General features: G+C 37.5%; 1 long non-coding RNA gene across 4 annotated transcripts in view; it reads right to left on the reverse strand.

The window, feature by feature from the left end:
• Positions 1–5,539: 5,539 nt before the first annotated feature.
• The window catches only part of LOC141571680 (uncharacterized), a 50,204-nt gene continuing 36,436 nt past the window's right edge, over positions 5,540–19,307 (reverse strand). The window contains exons 1-6 of one of the 4 annotated variants that reach the window (XR_012496657.1): positions 14,016–14,352; positions 11,066–11,092; positions 10,604–10,662; positions 8,643–8,772; positions 8,158–8,216; positions 5,540–6,397 (exon numbers count right to left, since the gene is read on the reverse strand). This is a non-coding gene — a long non-coding RNA (uncharacterized LOC141571680). Of the gene's footprint in view, positions 6,398–8,157; positions 8,217–8,642; positions 8,773–10,603; positions 10,663–11,065; positions 11,093–14,015; positions 14,353–19,307 lie in introns of those variants that run through there. The other 3 variants (XR_012496656.1, XR_012496659.1, XR_012496658.1) reach the window with 3 other exon arrangements.

The raw sequence follows: 19,307 nt of genomic DNA on the forward strand, positions 1-19,307 counted from the left end.
CCACTCAAAGATAATTTTAAAAATAAGAATGAATCTAAAACTTGTGCAGGAGTTTATGGCTGCTGCACCTGCACAACTTCCTCTTGACTGGCCTGTGCTTCTGATGTTCATCTTTTCAATTACTTTGATTCTCTTTATAAATTCTTCTTATTTTCCCAACATGTGGCATATTTCGCTGTCAAGTCCATTTAACTGGAGAAACATTTTTTCGTGGAATCACTCGCAGTTTTCTGTACTTAGAATTATGTAGTCAGGGAGCCATTTCTTCCAATTCACCTTCATTCCCTCCCAAGTCTTGACCACTCTCTGCTTCTTCCTGAGAAGTGGCTTCCAGGGATATGATTTGCCTCCTGAGCAGGATTTCAGTGATTTTGATAGAGGTCTGAACAGTGTAAAGACCTCTTGGGTTGGGTTTTATAGCAGCTAGTCATTGTTTTGTTTTAAAAGGTCAAATATCAGATGCCTCCCCCTTTTCCTGCTCTGGCATGTTCACCAATATCCACTTTCTGTTGTTATTGTTAACCTTCAGAACAACATCAGGTTTCTGAGAGCCCAGAGGATGACACGTGCTCCAGGGTCATCACTGCCTCTGCTCCACCCGAGCCCCTCCCATCACTCACGCTCCCTGTAGTGTCCATGCAGTTGGGTTTCTCATTTTCCTTACCTTTTCCTTCAAGGGCTCTAGGCACATTTATCTTCTCATTTAAAACCACCTAGATCCATAACCAAGTTTTAATGTTGTGTTCCTGTAGATGCTTTAGCCCTCCATGATTCCTGTTTTAATGCTCACGTTTTCTCGTGCTTGCTTTTGCTTTCTCTTATCCTGAGACAGATAACCTCCCCTCACCTTTCTATCAGAACATAAAATAGATTCCCACCAAACTTTCAGTGTAATATTCTACAGCGTCCACATTCAAGAAAGTAGTCCTTGCTTGTTCATTATTGACACAGAAATGTTAAAATGATTTTTACCTTTGAAAAGTGTAACATACGCATTTCCTGGAGCCAACACATGGTGCAGAATAGTTACAAATTCAGTAAACATAAATTCTGTGGTTTTGTTCTTAATAGTTTTCCGAGTCACTATTTTCCAAGGCCCATATTTGCTTAAATGTTCAGAAATTGTTCCTTGATGATTAGGATTATGATTTCATTCTGCAACTTTAAACTCTTGTTAAATTAGCTTTTTGGATCATCTGGTGCACTCTAGTGGGGTCTACTTGAATTACAAACAGTCCTGTTCCAACTCCCTCCCACCATTTTTGGGAGGGTGGAGCAAGACAAGGAGAGGCAGAAATTAGTTAAAAATATGCTATGACATAATATTTATGATAAAAAAGCTGGATAACTTCTTGAGTAAAAAGCATAGATCTGAAAAGGATGTGGTGATATTCAATTTATTTCATCGCCCCTAATTAGCACTTCAGCCAAGACAACCCAGAAGATAAATTTCTACCCTACGCATATGTCTGACGGAGAGAAGCTGTGATCATGCAACATAGCCATGCTTCTGTTCACTTCAAGAATATTTCAAATAGATGTTAAACATCATTATCATCAAAAATTTAGAGTATGGCGTGTCTCCATGAAATTGTACTGGATGTTATGATTAGTTTTCCTGGGCCACGATATACATTATAACTACTAACAAGCCACTACCTACAACTGTTTCTTTATAGGTCAAATCATTTAATAGAGAAACTGAAATAGAACTCTTTTAGGAGCAATACCATGCCATCATGGGAAATAGCCATTTTCTGCCAGTAAATTCAGGGGTCAGAGACAGTCTAGCATGGGAAATTTCTACTCCATTCTCCTTTAACATAGCACATATTTGTTCCAGTGTGGGCAGGAGGCTGTGCAATGATGCAAAGCAGAGAGGAATGAGAGGTAGGAGATTTCAGTTTGTGCCCGTTCAGCTGGGAGACTGGGCAAGCCAATGGACAGTCTGGGCCTCCACTTTCTCATCTGTAAAGTGGAAAGGTTGACCATATATTTCTTCATTGGTTGGTTCATGAGTTGATGTTATCTATGAAATTTCATTGCTCACAAGAAGAAAGACTATTTTTCAAGGCCCTCAAAAATCTGTGAGAAATTTAGGGTGCTTCAACATTTATATTAAAGTACTGTTCTCACATCAGGACAGGGTCATTTTAACTGTGTTAAAATTGAACATCAAATGCTTATTAATTCAAGCAAATAATGTCTACAGAAGAATGTTTTTTGAACATTCCCATTTGTTTATGATGTTTCCATTCACTTGGATCACCAGAACTCAGTAGTGGATGGAGGGTTCATGGTACTTATAATAAGAAAGAATGCCTAATTGCAAACAAGTACTGCTTGTTTTTCATAAGCAAATGGAGATACAGATAGACTCTATCAGAGTCCTTGCTATATCCTTCAGTATAGCATGGGAACTCATTGTCCATGTTTTTGTTATTATTCCTATTAAATACATATTATATGTAATATAAAAATATTTATATGTGGATTTAACTATCTCGATATGCCTATGGTTTTTTATTAAGCCATACTAAAATGTATATGGCTTCTGAGTAACAATTTCCACTTCTCACTTAAAATTTATACAAGAGACATTCTGCTGAATGCAGCAAAGTTGGAGTAAGAATCAATGTATAAAAGATTCCTAGAGAAGTGATTAAATCCATCTCTTTGTCCACAGTTAAACCTATGGGCTATGTTATCTGAGCAGAAAGAGGCCTCCCCTTAGGAGGACTGGGGAACCCCATGCTAGTAGGTTCCCTAGTCCTCCTGAGTAATGCTCACATTCCTATGTGTAACTGCCTCTCCAGACCCCATCCTCCACTCCAGGATACGATGTTAAAAAACACTGTTAAAGGATAAAAAATTAAATAACATGTGTACATAATTTATTCTACAAATTAATCCCCGTTCCATACACATATATTTCCATTGTCTGGTTTGCTTTTAGCTTACAATGATTATCAACTAGATGTAGTTGAATCATAATTTCACCATTCATTCATTTAAAAAATAATACTTATTAGTACCTAGTATACGCTGAGAAGTGTGTAATGCTAGTCTTACTGTCTACTTTAAACTTGTTCTTTTTTTTTTGGTTTTATTAATGTCCCTAAGTTCACAAAATGAGCTCTGTGGTTAACTGCTTGATATCAAGCTACAGAGTTGATTCAGACTGTATAGTGCCTGACTGTGTAATCAAAATGTAAGTAAAATTCGATTCAAGAACAAAGTTAAGAGAAAATAAATCAACACTATCAAAACCATATTTGGAGTCACACAAAACCAAGTATGTTGCCATAGCATGATATACTTTGTATCAGTTTCTTGTATATACAGAAAGCAAAATTTTAAAGATGATCAAAATATTGAAATGTTGTTTGCTTAATGAAACGTTGTTTGATTTTAAGGTGCCTGTCCCTGATGCTGGTCAAGTGTATTAAAGTCAAATTATGTAACGTTCAGCTTACTACAGAAGCTTTAATCATCTGCATCACTGTTCTATATAAAGGCACAAGCCAAGAACATTTGAAGAATTTGCCATATAGACACCCAGATCAAGTTTGTGCGTTGAATTAGCTACAGACAGACCTATATTGAGATCATTTCTCAGAGCAGTACTTCAGTTATTATCTTGTAAAATATTGGTGGAAATGAATCATTTTAAAAACTGATAGGCTTTCAAAAATACCCTAACTTGACAAATTCATGCTAAAAATGGATACTGTATAGATTAGCACAGGAAAAATAAAATATTCTGAGATGGCTCAGGTCCTCAGAAATTAACACGTAGTCCATCTCAGGAAAGAATTGGTTTTAATCCAGTAAGAATTACCTCCTACAACATTCTTGTCTGTCATAGGCCATTTCTCACATCACAATAGAGGTGTGTTTAGACTCTATACATAAAATGGTTAGAAATGTCACATTGTGGCATCATGGTTGATATTTTACCTGGCTAAACCAATAACATTTAATTATCGATTTTTACCCTGTCTTTTCTATAAATGCTGAACAACCCCAAAAAGGTTATTTACGCCTACTTTCATGAAAATATTCTAATATCAAATTCATGAAGTACTAAAAGCACCTCTGTAGAGGTGGAAGCATTTACTATAATGGAAGCCCTTGGAAGGAATATATTTATACACAACAGAAATTCTCATTTGAGAAAGGCATTTGCTTGAGCTATTTTCTTCCTGTTATGTAAGGACCTGGGAATCAGCCAATGGACATCTTGCCACAGAGAATTGACAGATGCCTACTGAGTAAAAGTGGAGACAAGCCAGGAAGCCCAAATTGTCACGTTCCATATTAACTATGGACAAAACATTTGCTGTAATGAAAGATATTCAACTAGTTTTCCAGTTTTGACATAGGCCTTATGACTTTATTAACACGTTTATTGCCTCCTTTTGAGGTTTCTTAATAGCAATTCATATACTTGCTTTTATCAATGAGATGGTGTTATATTTTATTTTAGACCAGTACATGAACTGCAATATGGTATGTGGTTACAAACGTTGCCTATTCCAATATGACAGGTATATACTGCTGCTTTTGAGATGTTGTGGAAAACTTGTGTATTGGCGTGGAAATTATCAATTAGTAAAATTAGTAGAAAAAAAAGAAACAGAAGAGTTTTTCTGCATATAATCATTATCCTGCAACACTTCATTTTATTAGTGTATCATGTGCTTAAAATCTCCAGTGTGGTTCTAGTTATCCACATTTCCAGTTAACCGTTTAGTATAGTGGGAAGGGCATAGGTTCTGAAATCTGACAGATCTGCCTTAAAATCCAGCTCTACCACTTACTAGCAGAATGGTCTTGGAAACAGAGCCTCAGTTCCATCATTTGCACAATAGGTATAATAATATATAATTTGAATGGCTGTTATGAGGATGAAATCAGGAAATGCTGCTTGTCGCACTTAGGGAGTAGGCAGGTATTCAGTAGCTGTTATTTCCCTTCAAATCCACCCTCCACCCTCAAAACAATCAAACCTGGGTGCATCATGAGTGGATCATAGTTTTGGGTGGTGTGAAGCTTAAAAATACAAAATTAGTATTCAAAGTAAATATTTAATTAGAAGAAAAATCATAGCAAATTACAAATTTTTAAGACACTGATAACAATATCCAGATGAAAATCATAACGTCTTCATATGACAATCTTGTAATAGCATTTTTCTATATGGAGAAAAGAAAAATAATTCAGATTTTTTTTCTAGCATGATTGAATTTCAATTTTTATTATTTCTAGTCTGGGATAGTTTTGTTTTGTTTTGTTTTTCCCTCGGGGCCATATCTCATTACTGGTAAGGGTATGTTAGATTTTAGAATTGTTGCCAATTTTAGGAAAATTTTTACCAAGTTTCATAGATAAGTTACAAGATTTAAGGGAATTTCAAATTTTTTTCTAAATGACAAATTTTAAATACCCTGTATACTGGCAACACTTGACCAATTTTTTGATGATGTCCTTGTGTCATGATTTTGGGTAGAGAAGCAGAAGACATTTCTAGAAGCTCTTTCTTACAGCTAGTCAACCAATAATAATTTAACCGTACCAGATATGACTTTGTACCCCATAATTCCAATAAGTCCAAACTAAATGTGTCTCAATCCAACTTCCCCCTAATTGTTTCTTATAATGAGGAGAGGAAGTTAAAATGGAAAGGAAATGGTCTTATGGCAAATTGCCGTTAAGATATCGTACTCTTGCAAAACCTACAAAACATGACAAATATGAACAGATTTCTAAGGCTCCTCCCAGGGCCTCGGAAGGGGTCTATGTAAGCAAGGGGCCCTGAAGCTTAAGCTTCATTAGCTTCTGCGAAAATTCACCTTTGCTTTTCATTTCCTTTTTCCCTTCCTTTCCTGCTCAAGTTCTGGCCACCTCTTTCATTGTAACCTTCCATTGTTCCAACTTCCTATGTTCTGACTTTTAGCTCTATCAGAATATTGAAATAACTCTATCCAATGTGATAACATTCAATAGCTTTTTCTCAATTCTCATCTGACTTGACTTTACAACATTTTAGGCTTTTGATCACATGCGCCTTGAAATTTCTGCTTCCTTTTTTATTTTTGGTGACTCCTTGGTTCCCCATTTGTCCTTTATCCTTGCATTCTTCTTTTTCTGCCCTATTCTCACTTGTCATCTTTTGTTCATATCCCACATTATATGGATCTCAAAAGTCCTCGTATCTGCCCTCTATACTCATCACTCTGAACTCCAGAGAGAACCCTCAGCACTTGTGCTTCTAGCTGCAACCTCTACATGGATGATCTCTAAATCTTTAATTCCCATCTTACCACGTTCATATGCTCCAGTTTTATTCTTCCACCCATCTGAAGGACAGGCCTCTTCAAAGTCACATAAGCACCTGAAAATAAAATGTTCAAAAACTACCTCATCTTTGTCCTTCTCAGGCTGACTTCACATTGGTCTCAAGGATATAATACATTTTGGAGTAATTTTTGATGAGACCCTCTTTGTCAAATTTTAAATCTCAGGCTGTCTCCAAGGTGATGCATTGAAAATGTCTCCTTATCTTTTTCTCAGTATAAATTCTCGTTTTTCTCTATCTGTAAGCTTTGAACCTCACTTCAAATGGTATTCTTTGAGTATCCAAATCTTACAGATCTATCAGAGTTTAGCTCATGACAGCCTTCCTGAATATTCCTATTAATATTTATTTGATCCACTTGGCAAATTCAGCCACAACTCCTTTCTCTGAATTGGGTCAATTTTGGTTCTAAGTTAAGCAATGAGACAGAAGTTTGAGGACTCCAAGAAATTGACGCCATGCTGGTCAATTTCTCTACCATTCCTTTGTTTATTCTATACTTAGAGCAATATTATTCAACATTTTGATATTACCCATATAAATTTTTGGTCCTTTGTTGGTGAAATTATTTTTTCCCATATGCCCAAGTAGATCTAAACCTCTGTTTTTTGGGAGCGTGAGGACATAGAGTTCTATGTACATCCAGTTTATTTTCTCACAGGGAGGGTTGGTGTTCTCACTGTTTTGCCTCTTCTGAGACAAAAATGACAGGCCATGCACTACAAACACACTTGAGGAGGGTTCATGAGTAGGCCCCCCATTCTCTAAAAGTGACCATAAAACAGCAAGGATAACCCATGCGCTCTAATTGTTACAGTTTATGAAATTTATCTTCCTGGAAAGGCCCCCAGAAATCTTTCTTACAATAAGAAACAATCACAATTGGCTAATTCCATTCATTTCCCACCAGTAAATTAACATTTTCAGTTGTGTAGTTGACATGGACTTGAGGTCCTGCAGAAGGATTTGACTGAGAGTCTTCCAGAACTCAATTACTCACTTTTTTTCTGAATTTCTGCTCCATTTCTAATTCATATTTTTGGAAGGAGGGGAATGTGGGAGAAGTAATGACTCCTGACATTTGCCAAGGATTCAATACCAGAATCAGAACTTTAAAAAGTGCTTTCTTCAAGGAGTCTCAGACGTTAGCCCACAAAACTGAGCCCTTTTACTATTTAAATCCAAGTCTCAGGGAGGGCAGGGACTTAGTTAATGCACTATGCCTTTTGTACTCTCTGCTTATGGACCTCCAATTATGTACTATCTCCTCAAAAACTATACTCTTATGAAGGGTTAGAAATGTTTCTTCTCCCCCCCCACCCCTCCTTCTCTCTCCCCCCACCCCTCCTTCCCTCTCCCCTCTCCCCTCTCCCCTCTCCCCTCTCCCCTCTCCCCTCTCCCGTCTCCTCTGTCCCCTCTCCCCTCCCCTCTCCCCTCCCCCTCTCCCCTCCCCTCTCCCTCTCCCTCTCCCCTCCCCTCCCCTCTCCCCTCTCCCCTCTCCCCTCTCCCCTCTCCCCTCTCCTCTCCCCTCTCCTTCTCCTTCTTGGAATTCCCAGACAGTGCTGGTTACATAATGGATGCTCAGTAAATACATGCAGGTTAAATGAGTAAAGGATTTTTTTCAGAACATTGAGAAAAATTCTATACTTCTGTTTCTTGTAAGAGAGTAAATTATGTTCAACCTTGTTTGTCTAAATTGACTATATAAGCTTAATACTTATTAATTTCCAGGAAATCTTGATACGTGGGAAAATAAGGAGAAAACCACTTAGCTTTATGAGCCTGAGGACACATACACAGCATTCCAATTGTTTGGCCCTTCATTATGATGATAAAATATGTCCAAAACTACCATCTGCCATCCAAAGAATGAGAGATTTAAAAACACACAAATTCAGTCAATTGATGACTCACAAAAGGGATACAAGGTTGAAAGGCAACACATTATATAATGAGTAATAACGTCTAAAACAATGGCAAAGCAGGGAGGCTAGAGGAGGGGGAGGAGGAGAGGAGGGGGAGGTCTGATGGGGATTATCCAGTTGCCATGTCACTGCCGAGCTGCAAGACAAGAAGATGTAGGGGGGAAGATGACTAAATTAACTATTTTCTTCCCTTATCATTAGCAACCTACTGTTGCTAAGACTCAGGAAAGTGTTTAATTCCAGGAAGACTTCTTGTTGTGCTTCAGTAATAACGACTGTCTTTCATTTCTTGCTTAAATCTATGATCAATGGTGGAGGAAAAAAGTGAAAGGACTGAGAAGCTCTGATTTACTCACAGAAACATAGTTACGCTCGAACAGAAGCACGCTGATCCATGACTGTTTACGTTTTCTCAGGGGACAACCCAGTCCTGAGCAAGAAGACTGTTCCTGAAAATAACTGGAGGCTGACATCACATGTCCCAAACTGAGGAGTAATGACAAAGTTAAGAGCTACCATTTCTTGAGTTCTTACTATATGCAAGGCACCTCTAAACGCTTTACAGTTATGATTTCAGTGATCCACACAAAAACCTTATGAGTGAGGAACAATTATTATCCCAATTTTACAGATAATGAAATTAAGGCACAGAGAGTAACTTGCCCAAGGTTACGCAGTTTGAAAGTATCACAACCAAGATCTGAACCCAGAGAATCTGATTTTAGATTTCATGTTTTAATGAAGAAAACATTTCATTCTGTTTACTATATGCCATTATACCACAGTACATTTTAGTGCATTTTAGGTCATTTTGTTATAATAAAAACAGAATAATATAAATTAGCTGTATTATTAAAATATCAATAAAACTTAAAATTCAATGAAAGTAGATGGTAACTATTACAATTACTTCAGTTTAGTAATAAAAACTGGAGCATAAGTGAATTATAACTGAGAATCAATGTAAAATAATGACATACTTAAGTATATATCACTTCTGTCCCCTAAGTGATCTCAGATTACAGTGTTACAACTAAGTTAAGAACCTTAATATAGTTATGGATTTATCCATTTTATATTTTAACTCATTGAATATAAAAAGGTAAGAAAACATTAAAAACATTTTTTTCTATTGCTGCAGAAAATTCAAATATACAGATTTTTTTTGTACCTCAACTCAGAAAATTTTGAAAGGATTTATAAGATTTGTATCTATAAAGTGCTTAAGAACAAGGCACAAGGTCGTTTTAAAAGGTTTCCTTTTCAATAAAACTCATATATATGGTAAGTCAAATTTCTAATAACTTCCTATCTTCATTTGGCCTCCCACAGAAGCAGACTCTGAAATAAGAATCCAAGTGCAATAGTTTGTTTGGGAGGAGAAGGACAAGACCTGAGGAAAGAGGGGAAGTGAGACAAGGAAGGAAGGAAGCCAGTACAGGGTGCATTAGGACACTAGCTGTCACCATGTACGAGTGGGGCCTAATCCCACTGGGGAAACCCTGAAAGCCATTTTAGACCATGTACCCCAGAAGGGTGAGGGAGCTGGGGCCTTTACACACAAACTCCCATCAGTCATTGCTTCAGTCATTGAATGAGGGCTGTTCTGTTGACAGGCAACAGTTCTGCCATTTGTCAGGCCTGCCATATGGGAGGCAGAGTAGGCTCCACCAGCAAGAGAAGTGCAGGTGCTGGCAGCTGCAAGCCCACCTTTCACTCTAAAGGATATTGTTTTTTCTATAAATCTTTATATCCAAACAGTATTTACTCTTGGAAATAATAAAATGTAAGATTATATTATCCTGCAAACAGGCTCCTTCATCATATTGGTTTGTGTGAGGGCTCCACAGAAGCAAATGCCCAGTGAGAGAATCCTGTTTCAAGCTGCTCGGATCAAACACACAATGTTGCGTGAAATACATTTCCAGTGAGAAAGGAGATGTGTGCAAGAAGATAAATCTACTGAGTGTGTATCACTGATCTAGGATATCACGATGACCTCTAAGAAGCCTCTCTCCCTTCCAGTCCCAGAAGTAAAATGGTTATTATCGTTGGGCTTCATGGTCATCCTTCTTACTTCATTCATAAAACCCTAGGTCTGTGGGCCTCCAAATCCTTAATTTATGAGGCAAGGACATTTGTAGTCCAGAGAGAGAGACCAAATGGCTTCTCCTTTGTTCATAAACTGAGCGAGTGGTTCAACTAAGGGTTGGAACAAATTCCATACAGTCAAGAAGATGGCAGGGATTGGAGTAGCCAATCTGCTGTGGCTCACCCCACGCTTCTCTAAGTTGTACATGTTTCCATTCTCACTCACCTTCTGATTTGTCTGGTATTCTTGCTTCATGATGGCAATCGGTTATGAATTGCATCCCCCTTTTCAAAAATGAAAGACATAAAGTAGTAAGATAAACCCTCATGGGATTAGAGATGTAAAGAATATGTTGACCATTCCTACATCCTTTGTACCCCACTTTTCTTCATCTATGAGCCATACACCCACATAGATAGAAAAATAGATTTATTTGTTTATCTTAGAGTTTGCCCCAGCTCTCCTCTTATTAAGTGTTTCCCTAACATATACCCTGGTGCTTTTTCCTGAAACATCCTAACTCATGATCTAAATACTACTAATAAAAATTACTTAACTTTGAAAAATCAATTATGAATAGTCTCCAAGTGGGGAGAACAAAAAACATTCAAGAAAGAAATGTCATGCTTTTAACAAGGTGATGAAAAGTGGGAAATCACATGCTCAAGTAAGAAGTATAATTTTCACCTTCTTGTTGGATGTCTGGCAGGATTTCTGAGCAGAGGAGAAAAAAAGGATCAACTATGTGATTTATATTTGCACTTTGAAATTTGTCCCTAGCCTGAAATCAGATCTCTGTGTTTACTCAGCCATAAGATGGAATCACATTACTCCTCAGGATGATGACTCACAGGAAACACTGGGTGATTTTTAAACAGAAAAATAAGCATAGTACTCTTTTTCTGAGCATCCTGAAAGCTAGGGAGATAAGAGAAGGATGGAAAATATCTTCCCACAGTCACTATTCAATCCTCATCAAGTTCTGAAGAGAACAGAAATGCTGACACTTTTTTTCTGACCTATGCAAGGGAACGTATGAAAAGATGCTGTGAGTGGATTTGTTGAAAGGTTTTCTTGCCAGCTATAACTCCAGGGTGTGTGAGCACCTGTGAGTGTGTGTGTGTGTGTGTGTGTGTGTGTGTGTGTGTGTGTGTAAAGAGAAAAGCAAGGGCATAGGACTGGGAGAACAAAATTTGTAAATATTTATCCCTAGGCTTTGTATGCATTTCTCTTTTATGTCTTTGGAAAGAAATATCATAAAGTTCTGAAATGTATAAACATATAGATTATGATTACAATGGAAAACCAAAACACAGCAAAGCTATTAATGTTGCATGTTACAACTTTGCATAATCCAAGCCTTATATTAAATCATTCTTGCTGGAGTAGCATGCATTCCTCTAAAAAATAATGTTACTCAGAGTACAACCTATATGCCCACTACTGTGTTTTAATTGCATCAAGAACACTGGTAATCAGCAAACATGGATTAGATTTAGGGTTGCTAAGAACATCCTGCCAATTTAGGGTTTATTTATTTACTTTGCTTGGTTATTTAATTGAAGCTATTTCAATTATTTATTTAATGCTTTTGTTAATTTGATCTGCACCACATGTCTTTTCATCTATGGTCTAATAGACACTGGCTCTTAAGTATGTACTTAAGACAGAGACTATATTTATACATGGGCCTGCTGTCCCTGTAAAATGCTTAGACATTCAAATCAGACAAAAGAATGAGTGCCAAATCTTGATTTCTCAGTGAGCACTCATGTTGTCCTTTTATATCACAAAATGGAGATCGAGACTCGATGAATACATAAGGAATCCAGATCCTTAAATATAGGTTTAAAAATTATGAAAAGATTATAGCAACTTTATAGACATTTATAATTGCCAGAAGCACCTGGGAAGAGTACAGAATTGCCCTAGCTATTTCTAGCAATGACCCATTTAGGTATAAATTTAATTACAGATGCAAAATAGTAAAAGTATCAGATTATTCTGGCATTATGTAGAGATATTATGATCTACAGATGGAAAATGTAACATGTTCTTATCCTGTGGAAATATAATCCCCAAAATCTAAAGAACAGTACTGTCTGCTAGAACTACCTGTGATGATGGAAATGTTCTATATCTTAATTACACGTGGCTTGCAGTGTAGCTAGTGCAATGGAGAAATTAAATTTAATTTACTTTCAATGTAAATATTCACATGTGGTTAGTGGCTACCATATTGTGCGACATAGTTCTGCAAAAAAAGGCTCATTTTTGACCCACAAAGAAAAGTTATACTACAGTGGCAGAGATGAGATAAAATGAGAGATTCTGAAATTAATAGGCATGTAGAAAATATTTGTAAAAGACACATTTGATAAATAACTATTCCAAAACATACAAAGAACTTACAAACTCAACAATAAGAAAACAAACAACCTAATTTTAAAAAATGGGCCAAAGACCTTAACAGATACCTCTCCAAAGAAGATATACAGAAGGCAAATAAGCATATGAAGATACTCCACATCATACGTCAGCAGGGAAATGCAGATTAAAACAACAACGAGATACCACTACGCATCTATTAGAATGGCCAAAAATCCAGAACATTAATAAAACCAGGTGCTGGTGAGACTGTGGAGCAACAGGAATGCTCCTTTAGTGCAGATGGATTGCAAAGTGGTGCCATTACTTTAGAAGATAGTTTGGTGGTTTTCTATAAAACTAAGCATACTCTTACCATATGACCCAGCAATCATGCTCCTTGGTATTTACCCAAAGGAGGTGAAAATTTATGTCCACGCAAAAACCTGCACACCGATATTTATAGCAGTTTTATTCGTAATTGCCAACACTTGGAAGCAGTCAAGATGTCCTTTAGTAGTTAAATGGATAAAATCAATGGGCATAATCTGGAAATACATTAAATTTTAAAGTAAGCTCTAACTCTAAAGGCTTGGAGATCCTTTTAGGAAAATCGTTTTTCAATTCAGCTTTGACCTCTCTCTTTTGACTCAGCTAAAAACTCCTTGAAACTCTCCTCTTCTATAATTTTTTGGCACTGATGTCTAGATTCTACTCCTACTCATCTATTCCGTCTCAGTCTCCATGTCTGGCTCTTTGGTTTCTCTTTTCTTATATGTCTCCAATTTGGGGGTTTGTCCCCTAAGCCCTTAAGGTGCTTTCCTTGATATCTGCTTGCTCCATCCAGTGTCTCAGTTCACTTTTCATTCACATCACTATGTTTTTGACTCCCAAATCAGCATCTTGAGTGCCAGACTTCATTTAGGCTACTTCAGCCTATGCTACGGACTTCCCAGGACCCTTCAGCCTGAATGTTCCACACAAACCCAACATCAGAAGATTTGGCTCAATGATCTCTAATACCTTCTGACACCATTAGGTTATAGGTATATTGTTTTATATACACATTGATCTTATCATTGATCTTTCCACATCTCACCTGTGGTTGGTAACTATTCTCCCCTTCAGACTACAAATATCAGTATTTATAACACTATCCTTTCATTCATCCCCTGAAAGTAATTCATCAACAAACCAATCCTTCAAAAAAACAAGTCTTAAAAAAAACAAAACAAAAAGATGTCTTCCCCTGTAAATGTCTCATACTCACTCATTCAGCCTGCTTTCCCTCCAGGGCAAGGTGGAGGCCTGGAGTTCTAAGAGCCAAGGCAAGCTGGGTATGGGAGTGGGAAGGGAATTGGCCATGAATACGAGATCAGAGCACAGGACTTCAGATTAAATTTCCACGAATCAATGAAAGATCAAAGCAAATCCAAGGGAAAGGATTGAGAATACCAACGAGAAATATGGAGAAGGTTTTGTTGTGTAGAACCTGTAAGATAGAGTAAGCAGGTTTGAGAGGTCCAGAAAGAATTTTAGAAGCAACTGGATAGAGGGCAAAGGAACTTTCATGAGCTCCTGGTAATTAATTTAGGGGCAGGAAGGGAGCTGCTAAGATTACAGAGCATACTTAACTGGATTTTTTTCTTTTCCCTGCTACATTACCCTAGTCTAAGGCCTCAGACACATATTACTACTTAATTGCTTTCTTACTGCTTTTTCTTAATTATGTTACCTAATAAATGTTATATATACATTAATTATTGCTATTGTAGTATTATTATTTCTGTAACAGTTTTTAACTAGTCTATCTATCCCCTCCATTCCATCCTGCATTTAATTTAGTAACTATTTTCTTCATGGTTCTTCCTTTGGCCTTCAATGGCTCCCAAATTACCTGATGATCAAGCCTTAACTCCTTCACCTGACTATCTCGACCTTCAATAATCAGCTGACACCCACTCTACTTGCCTTCTCTTTGCTCCCCAATGCTTCACTTCTCCTTTTCTCATGACCTCCTCAGTGTCTCCTGTGGAAGTCAAGACCTTCCAAACCACCTTACCTTTGTTTATATCGCACTCCTTCCGTAGAAGGATCCCTTTTCTTAACCTTCTACCTGTCTCATTTCTAACCACTTTTCAGGGCCCGGCTCAAGTTCTACTTCCTCTATTACAGCAGAGTAGTGTCTGTTGTGCTTTCCCACTGTGTATATCTAACAACATCAAGCAGTATACCTGGCACATAGCACGTGTTTGATAAATATTTCAGTCTTAGTTGTTCTTTCTCTAGTATTCAGCATCACAAATTTTAGAACTCTTTATTGCTAGATTGATAATTAGTTTATGAATATATGTTATATCAGTTTCGAAAGCCTTCTGTTACATGTCATAGAAGACTATATTCATGGACGCTTAAACCCTAAGGAGATTTATTGTGTGCCTCCAAGGTTTCATCAACAACTCAAAAATGTCTTTCTACCCTTCGTTTTCACCATTCTTAGCTTGTTGAATTTTCATCTATGTGCTTTTTACCTCACCATCGCAAGATTACTGCTGTGGCTCCAGGTATTATTGCATCCTTACATAGGCATATATATTCCAAAGTGAAAAAAAGTATCAAGGCAACGGTGTCATCCCTAGCTTGAGAGGCTAGGAAAAGGCGTATCTGGGAAAGGAGAAAAGGGATACCATGATTGGCTTAGATAATGCATCATGTGGGGCAGGGCACATTATTACTTAAACAAAATTGGAGTTCTGTTGGGAAAAAGAGAAAAATTACCCTTGATAAGGCATCTTAGTTAGTGTCTTCCCTCTCTTACATTTTTACTCTTCACTATAAACTCCTTGAAGGGAGAAATAACATGTTTATTCCCCAGAGTGTACAGTACAGTCTTAAAAACATAGAAAGTACTCAGTAAGTAATTGTTTGATTGTTTAATTCTTAACTAATGTTCAAGACATTCCCTAGGCCCTCACCTCAGGTCCAGTTAGTTCAAACTTATAAACAGCTAGCTACTTTGAAAGTAAGAAAGTTTCAACAAGCAAAGCACACTGAGAGCTAACAGACATGCAAATTTAGCACTGTTTATATAGACTTCTGCAGAAGCTCAGAAGCCAAATTACAAATTTTGAGAAGATTTTTTGTTACAATGTGTCTGATGTAAACATTATGTGGTTAGCTGAGCTGGGAGTCCTTTAATTATCTTTTCAGGAAGCCTTGCTGAGCCTACCTACCTCACAGCAGCCTCCTGACAGCCCATGCTCTAAAACAGGAGTCAACTCAGTAATAGTTACTTTCCTCACATATTATAGTATTTATCTGAACACAAAGTAATTAACATCTCCATCAAGTAAAATCTCTGATTGCATCATATGTTCTCAGCTACTCTCAGGCCTCTCACCCATCTGCTTGCATTGATTTTGCCATTTGCCAGCATGTGGGTGTGTGTGTGTAGTGAGGGGGTGTGTGGGGGAGTGGAGGACTGTTGGGTGTTTGGAGTAACACGTTGCCACATGTGCATGGTTGGGTTTGTAATGTGTATCCAATCACTCCATCCTCTGCTCAAGAAACAGATACTCCTGGTCACAGCCTCTTGGATTTTAAACTCGGATACATTCCCTGCTCAGTGCCTCTGGAGAGCATCGCAGCATGGAAGAGATTAATGTTTTATAATTAATTGGATGGAAAGCTATAGCCTCGCAGTTCCTCAGCTATGAAAATAAAATTCTACCGATCAAGGAAATAACAGCAATTCTAGATAAAAGCCACACTGAGTTTTTGAGCCATGGGAGAGAAACATACAGAAAAAGAAAAAGAGATTACTAAAATAGTCTCAGTCTATTTATATATTCCCAAATTATGCATATGCAGATTAATTTGTACACATTGTCCAAACATTGGAGTGGATAGTGAAAAGTTCCAAATATCACCAGATGATTTGGTTATGTGACAATCTGTGCTGACATATTTTGGATCCAGTGCCTTATTTTTCTTTCTGATGCTTTGAAAGCACATAAATGTGATAAATAAATCTGCCTAGGTATAAGGAGAACTGGCCTAATTTATATAATAGTCATTATCAAAGCTGGGAAATATTCAACACCTGGTTTTGGACTGCTCAAAGTTGTTTTTCCTAATGTTATCCTAACAAGTCATTGAGTCAATATAGACGATATAGCCGATGTGTTACAGTAACTCATGAGTGGCTATGTTGACACAAAATAAATGAAATAGAACATAGATATTCCAAACAACTAAACATTGCAACGAATATAACCTAACAACTAACACGTGTTGTAAATTTATCCATTGTGTCAATAAGATTTTTTGTTTAGTTTTGTTTTCAAAGGAAAAATGCCAGCCCAGATTGGAATGAGCACTTAATATGCTCTGCTCACAGGGGCTACAATGATCTTGACTTGATATTAACAATTACAGCTTCCAGGCTCAGGCGGGAGGGGTAACTGGAAGGGGCAGACAGGGAAATGATCCAAACAGCGCTACAGCCCACAATGGTCATGATTATTCTTTCCCACTGTTGGCTCTGACTCATTTTGACTCATTTAGTCCATGCTGATGCTTCCACCCAGAGTGACGGAGGGCATTAGAAAAGTCAGTGTTGTGGTTAGAGGGGAGGTTCTGGATGGTTGAAACCCTGCCTTCCAAACTTTGATATGGGCAAGTTGCTTAACCTTTCTAAGTTTCAGTTTCCTTTTTCTTTCCTTTTCTCCTTTCCTTTCCTTTCCTTTCCTTTCCTTTCCTTTCCTTTCCTTTCCTTTCCTTTCCTTTCCTTTCCTCTCTCTCTCTCTCTCTCTCTCTCTCTCTCTTTTGTAAACTGGGAATAATAATAGTAACTATCTCATAGAATTAAGGGCAGGTTGAATGACAAAATCACATAAATTATTTAGCCCATCATAAGCCCTATAAATGTTAACTACTATTATTATTTTAGTTATATTGGTGATAAAAGAGAAGGGTATAGGAAAGGGGTCTTTTGAAACTTATTCCAGGCATCTCTTCATTCAAAAGAAGCACTTTGATTGTCATTGTGGTTGTGCCCACTATATATTGGGCAGACATAATGGCTTTGGGCATAACACAAGACATTGGTAAAATCTCAAATAGGTGAAATTTGCCTCTCAGATCTCCTCACCTCCCCATCAGCTGCCCTCCTCCAGAGTGTCATTTTCTTCCACTGCCCTGACGATTCAGAGCTACTCACTGAAGTTCACCTGAACAGGCAAAACTGTCACCTCAGCCATCTCCCACCAAGTCTCCTGTGCCAAGTCCCATTTCCTCCGATGCCTTTTTGGTCAACTGACTTAATTCATGCTAAGGTGTTAAATTTTCTGGTCTGTTGGTACAGTGTATTAACTCTTCTGGATAATAAACCTGCATTTCAACAGGGTTCCAGTAGTGACACAGTGCCTCACACAAACAAGTCTTTCTCACGTGGAATTTCAGAGCTCAAAGTGGGCCCATGGGCCAAACACCTTGGGGCAGATAAGATGTTCAGCACCTCGCAAACTAATTCACACAGGAAGTTGTGTCTGTATATGGGGATAACTTGGCAGAGGTTGTGAGGTCCTGTTCAGATCTGATGGAGTGTACAGCTTAGTTAGAGAGACAAGAAGTATATCAAGTAGACAATAATATAATAAAACCCAATGCGTAATGTTGTTAGATGATAATTGTTAGGTAATATCCTAAGAATACATAAAAATGCCAAGTTATTTAGTAATGATGACGAATGTGTATCGAATGCTCACTAAGTAATTACATATATTGCCATAGTAAAACACATGTAACATAAAATTTACAATTCATGACATTTAGTATATTCACAATGTTGTGCAACAATCACCTCTTATCTAACGGCAGAACATTTTCATCACTCCAAAGGGAAACCCCATACCCGTTACACTCTAGTCGTTCTTTCTACCAGTCCCTGGCAGCTCCTCATGGGCTTTCTGTCTCTATGGATTTGTCTGTTCTGGCTATTTCACATAACTTGATTGATATAACATGTAGCTTTTTGGATCTAGCTTCTTTTACTCATCAGAATATTTTCAAGTTTTCATTAAGGTTGTAGCATATATCAGTGCTTCACTTCCATTTTATGGCTGAATAATATTACGTTGTTATAGACACAACACACTTTATTTATCCATTCATCAGTTGATGGACATTTGAGTTGTTTCTTTGTTTTGGCTGTTGGGAGTAGTGCTGCTCTGAGTATTCATATACAAGTTTTATTTGTCCTCCCTTTTCCAATTCTTTTGGGTATTTACTCAGGAGAGGAGTTACTAGGTCATATGGGAATCCTACATTTAATTTATTGAGGAACTGCCAAACTGGTTTTCACAGTTTCCATTTTACATTACCACCGGCAATGTATGAGGGTGCTAATCTCCCCACATCCTCACCAACGTTTGTTATTTCCTAATTTTTGATTCTAGCATTCCTAAGTGTGTGTAGTGTATCTTATTGTGGTTTTTATTTGTGTCTCCCTAACAACTAATGACATCGAGCACCTTTTCATGTGCTTGTTGGCCATTTATAT

Source organism: Rhinolophus sinicus, linkage group LG05 (assembly GCF_036562045.2).
Source record: "Rhinolophus sinicus isolate RSC01 linkage group LG05, ASM3656204v1, whole genome shotgun sequence".
In the NCBI taxonomy this organism is placed as follows: domain Eukaryota; kingdom Metazoa; phylum Chordata; class Mammalia; order Chiroptera; family Rhinolophidae; genus Rhinolophus; species Rhinolophus sinicus.